This window comes from Dioscorea cayenensis, unplaced genomic scaffold (assembly GCF_009730915.1).
Source record: "Dioscorea cayenensis subsp. rotundata cultivar TDr96_F1 unplaced genomic scaffold, TDr96_F1_v2_PseudoChromosome.rev07_lg8_w22 25.fasta BLBR01001996.1, whole genome shotgun sequence".
In the NCBI taxonomy this organism is placed as follows: Eukaryota; Viridiplantae; Streptophyta; class Magnoliopsida; order Dioscoreales; family Dioscoreaceae; genus Dioscorea; species Dioscorea cayenensis.
Window position 1 is genome coordinate 32,657 of NW_024088387.1, and position 6,765 is coordinate 39,421.

A 6,765-nucleotide genomic window follows, 5' to 3' on the forward strand; every position below is an offset into this window, starting at 1 on the left:
CCGATGATATTCACTCTCTCTACATAGAGGGCAATCCCTTCACTTCTCTCATGTCTCTCAGCATGAACCGTGACATGCCCAAACATAACTGTACTTACCACTTAGTTACGAATGACGTTAGGAGTAAGTTAAAGCATGTAAGGATTCATTTAAGATCTATAGTGATTTCAGGTCGAAGGATTCGAGCACAAGAATTGCTTGAGAAAACACTTATGACTTTACAACCATGTAGTGATCTCAAGAGCGGATCGACCCAGGTACATTGTTCGCTAACATGTATCTATGTCCTTTGATTGATATCCCATATCCTATAACCCGTAAAACAAGTCCATCTCACAAAGGACATACTAGTCTTAATTTATTTTCATTCCCATGAAAATAATCAACTACGGACATTTAGAATATTATTCTGTTTTATGCTCCAAGGTTTGTTTATCCAAAGCACACATTTGATAACTTGAGCAGAAAAAATATTCAAGGATGTATTATCTTATTAACTATGCACAGAAATAATAATAATAGATAAAACGATGCCTCATAATGATTATCCAAATAATAAGAGTTTATACAACGTATTGGGGCTAGGGTCTTACACTAACAAGTTAAAAGTTTAAACAAGGATATTTGGTCTATGTCAAGTTACAAACTTACGGTTAAGTGGCCATCCATAGCCAAGTATTGAACAAACTCTCCCAACTTTATTTCGTGCCATTCCAAGTGATTCGTCGCATCGGTAAGATGGCTTACCAGTTGGATTTGCTAGAATGTAAAGGAACACCATCAGAACACGTGACAGAGCTTCCACAAGTGACGCTTGGCACTAACTTCCTTCAAACTTGGCACCAAAAGCAACATGAAGAAATTGTATTAGACTAAATACTATGCCTAGGGGTGTAAACGAGCTGAGCCGAGCAGAGCTTGGACATGTTCAAGCTTGGCTCACCATTATTTTAAATGAGCTCGAGTTTCCTTATCCGAGCCTAAGCTGAGCTCGAGCCTACATCGAGCTTCATAAATAGTAGAGCCCTCAGGTTCAACTCGTTTGCCTCATAAAGATTGGTCATTTTTTCCATAAGTAATACATCATCATAATATTATTATTAAAAAATATTGTTTTAAAATTAATATTGAACCATTTTTATAATAAAAATTATAAATTGATCTTATTTTATCTTAAATTTATAGTTAAAAATTAATGTAATTATTTGCAATACATTATTATTAATGATCCCATGGATGACGATGTTAATATTGTTATAAAAGTTTCTATAAATACTTTACATATATGAGATTGTTGATGATATATAAACCAATTATATTAATGATTTTTGTAAATAAACTTGTTAATGATACTACAAATGAGCATCTAATGATTCTTGTAAACGTGCTTTTAATGATACTATAAATGAGTTGTTCACAAGCCTTAACAAGCCGAGCTTGGTGGTGTTCAACCTCGGCCTGTTTACCTTACAAGCTTTAATAAACGAGCTTTGAGCTGAGTTCTTAACAAGCCAAGCCTTCGAGCTTTTAATGAACACATTGGTTCATTCATAGTCCTATAACTATGCTATGTGAAGCCCATTTATTTATCCCTTGTTATTCTAAATCTTCTCCTTAGCCTAATACTTCTTTGGAGTGCCTTGTTCCTCACTCATATTAAGGAACTACTTATCATCTTCGCTATAAGTAGTGGAGCTATTTTATGGAGCTCAAAGAAACAACCATCAACTACTTTGTCATCTTTAAAAGATGAATATATTGTTATTACGAGCCCAACATGTAAAGTAGTTTGGCTGCAAAGAATTTTGGATGATGTAAAGAAAGAACAAGTGGAGGCTACCACCACTTGTTGATAAGCAATTAACAATTGCAATAAAAAAGAATACAATTCATTACAATCCATCACATCCAAAGGCCGATCTCAATGAAAATGGGAGCCATGGCAAAATTATAAACAAAATTTAAATAATTTTATAAAATAAAAAAGCATATAATAAAAATAAAAAATATAGATCGTAAATATATTACATAAATCATAGTTTTATATTTAAAAAAATTTACCGATATGATTATTCTGATAAAATAATAATAAATAAAAATTTAATATATATTCTTTTTAAAAAAAAATCCTGAATTGTGGGGTCCAAAAAAGGGCCTCGATGAGAAGATAAAATTAATATAATTTAATATTATCATAAATTAATCAAATGAGAAAAGTTTACATTTAAAAATAGCTATCATTCTTCATAATACAGTTATGTACATACAATAATAATTTCAAATGAAAAATTTCTAAATATATTTTTCAAAAAAGAAATTATAAATCAGGGGCACGACACATGCCTTAGTAGTCTATGCCTAGGATCAACTTTGATCACAATAAGATCTAGCACATAAAGACAGACCATCATTTTATAGGAGAGTTGGTTGGAAAAGGGAGTAAGAGTATTGCAATACCAATTAACAAGTTGCTGATTTATTCATCAAACCACTGCCATTGAAGAAATTTATGTACACTGCAACAAATTGAATTTTTAATGATAACAAAAGTTATCACTAAAAGCGACAATTTTAGTCACAATTAGTAATAGCAGCAAATTTTAGAAGTCATCACCTCTAGTCACAAATACCTCCGATTCTATTACAAGCGTAACCATTTTAAACAAATGGTCACAATTACTCCATATTTTTGTGACCAATTTCACTACACTAACAAATTTAATATTTGTGACAAGCTATGTGGCTACAATAACCTTTTTTATTTATCTCAATTTTGTTGACACAAAAAAATTTTAATTGTGACGAACAAAGTGCTCACAATAATTTGTTGTGGTGTTAATTTTGTTGACACAAGAAAAATGCTAAATTATGACAAATAACCTAGCCGTCACAATAATCTATTTTATTGTGACAATATTGTTAACATATAAAAAATAGTGACAAAATGTTTTTGTCAATAGTAATATTTTTATTGGTGACCAACACATCGTCACTAATATTACTTGGAGATATTGTTATGTGTTTATTATATAAATAAAATTATTAATTTAAAAATAATGTTGTCATTAAAATAAAAATTATGTTACATTAATTTTGTCACAAATATAATAAATTATTTTTGATAAATATAAAGTTATATTTTAGGTACTTTTATAAAGACAAATTTTTAGTAGCAAAAAAATATTGTCACACAAGAAAATAAAGTATTTAATATTATATGAAAATAAATAAATAAATATCATCAAAATATACAAAATTCAAATTTTGAATATATAAAATTGGAAATTTTAATATCCAAAATACAATTATAAAATTATCCTTTAAAAAGAAGATTATAAATTATCCTAAATTTGGAGATGAAGTACTCCTTTATGCATTTGAATATTCTTTTTTGATTTTCAGCCTCAACTTCAGCTAAAATTTGACTCCTTTGTTGGGACTTTAATGTTATTCCCTTTCTTTGATGCTTAGTATTCACATTTAAAAAAATAAGAATCTAATGAAATAATTTTAAAAATTAAAAAATTCCAATTTAATTACAACTTTCATGCCGTTATTTTTTCTCAGTTGAGACAAGTTCATATTGCATTTGGCTTTTGTGAATTTTAATAGATAATAAATCATCAAAAAAAAAAAAGAAAATCACATAATCAAAATCTAAATAACATATTCATATGATAAACCTGAACCAAAGATTCAAAGTATCGTAAAAGAAAACACTAATAAATAGTCATCATTGAAAAAGAACTCAATAAACCTAACTTTGAAGATTAAAAAAGATAAAGCAAAAAAATAATTATCTATTATCCATTGCATAAACTAAGAAAAATAATTTATGAAAAAGCAAATCTTGTGACCATCAATAAATTGTACCTTTACATCAAGAGCTAGTTGAGTCTCTTTAATTTTCCGAATCAAATGAAGCTCGAACCGTTGCCATCGATCTCCATCGGGTACATAATTACTCGAGGCTTCACTCTTTTTATATGCTAATATCATTGAGGATATATATCTTTTTAAATTTATTTTTTTAAAAAAAATTATATTATCTAGATTTTTGTTTTGTGAGATTTGGTAAATCTCTATTTAATTTTAATTTTTAAAATTTTTCTCTAATACTTTAAATCCTAGGTATAATCTAAATTAAAAGGTTGTTTTCTATCCCTTAAAATATCAATTTTGAGTATTGCGTAAACAATAACAACTTGCAAAACAATAAATTTGGAGAATATTTTTTATATCAATTTTTATCTCATATTTTTACAAAAATTTTTAAAATTTGAAAAACTTTTTATTTTTAAAAAAATGTTTATATATATATATATAGACACACGTATACATTAATATTTGAATTTTTTGTGACAAATAATATGAACACAAAAATAAAATAAAATGACTAGTGGCGAAGAATATTTTCATCATAACAAATGAAAATATTATTTATGACATTATAGGTGTATTAATAGTGACAACGTAATTTTGAGAGATTCTAAATCGTCACAATTATAATAGTTTTAGTGACGAAAAATCATCACAATTAACTTAAACAATACTGTTAATTAATTTTTTTTATCACAAAAACTTCATATTTATAACAAAATGATTTAGTATTATAGGATAAAAATTCAAAATGTCATAATTCTTGTATAACAAGCATAATTTATATGGTATATTAAAACTAGATTGGAGAAAGCCAAACCTATATTTTTACCGTTTTTAAATTTTTGGATACTTTTGGTATTTTTATGTGAAAAATAGTTGTTTATTTGGTAAATGAGTAATGAATATATATGTATATATATGGAATATTCTTCATTGCATTGTAGATACGTGGGCTACACCAATGTGATGATGATGATTTATTATTTGGGTATAGTTACTTTTAAATGGTTTAGTAGGTTAATATTTTGGTGTAATAGAACAAAAAATTTTAGTATCTTATAGGTTTTTTTTTAAGAATTTATAAATAATAATTTTGTTTGATAAAATCATGTTAAATTTTAATTTTAAAAATCCTTTTAAATTTTATCTGTAAATACTTAAAAAATCTATACATAACCTTTGAGATTGGGTAGGAAAAGATAGACTTTTTAATATTTTATTAACAATATAATTTTACAACTATATATGCTATGTATTTGATTTTTTTGTATCCAATATTATCGACACAAAAGATAAGATGTATAATTGTGATGGATACTAAATTGTCACAATTGAAATGTAATAGTGACAAAATAATTAGATGTCACAACTAATTAAAACTATTGTGTCAATTAACTTTTTCATTAAAAAAACCCAATAACATGGTTAAAAAATTTAATTTTTGTGGTAATATTTAGTGGCACTAAATGCTTGAATTTTTTGTGACAAAATTGTTGTAACTGAAAATATATGTTGAGTGACGGAGAACACTTTCGTCACAATAATTAAAAAATTTATAGTGACGACAATACTTTTTGTCACAATTACACATCATTCTCATTAAAATCTTGTATGCTTTTAGTAGCGAACATTGGACACAAAAGAAAGTTCATCACTGTAAATATATTAACAGTGACAATTTAATTGTGACATATACTAAATTGTCACAATTACCACTATAATAGTAACAAAAATATAATTTATCACAATTAAGTTAAACAATAGTGTCTGTTGCCTTTCTTGACACAATAAACCTAATATTTGTGGTAAATTAACCTAGTGACACAAAAATGTTGTCACTAAAAATCTTAACTCTTGTAGTGGTATTTCAGATATTTTTTAGGTGTTGGAGATTTTTACATCAAGAGGAAGTTTTAGGATTAATATAAAAATCATTATCTATTGCTTTATATTTAGTTTATTTTTACTAATTTTTATTGCATGAAAATATCTATTTGGGATTAATTAAGTCAATTTTTCATCCACTCTTTCTAGTACTGTATATGTTTAGCTTTGTTTTATTTCTTACCGCAACAATTATTAAATTTTGCAAGCTCTGTTTTGCAACATAATCTCATCTTATACTTCCTCATCTAAGGAATGGCTACTCCTCATCTTTAGTAATAACAAAAGTTGTCACTAAAAGCAATAATTTTAGTCACAAGTAGTAATAGTAGCAAACTTATAAGTCATTACCTCCCGTCACAAAGACCTTCGATGCTAATACAAGAGTGACAATTGTCACAATTACTCCATAATTTTGTTACCAATTTCATGACACAAACAAATTTAGTATTTGTGATAAAGAGATGTGCCTACAATAACCTTTATTTATTTATGTCAATTTTGTTGATACAAAAAAAAATTAAATGTGTCAAATAAATTGCTCACAATAATTTATTTTGTTGTGTCAATTTTGGTGACATAAAAATAAGAAATAGTGGTGAATATGTGGTTGTAATTATCCATTTTATTGTAACAACTTTATTGACACAAGAAAAATATTAAATAGTGATGAATAAGCTGTAACAATAATCCATTTATTGTGACAATACTGTTGACAAAAATACACAATGCTGACGATTTAGGTGTTATAATAGTCCATATTATTCTGATAACATTGTTAACACTAAAATGATTAAAAAATAGTGACAAAACGTTTTTGTCAATAGTAATATTTTTATTAGTGACCAATACTTCAGGCACTAATGTTGTTTAGAGATATTGCCATATGTTTATTATGTTATGTTAATTTTGTCACTAATATAATAAATTATTTATGATAAATATAAAGTTATACTTTTTATACTTTTATCACAAAAGACAAATTTTTAGTAGCAAAAA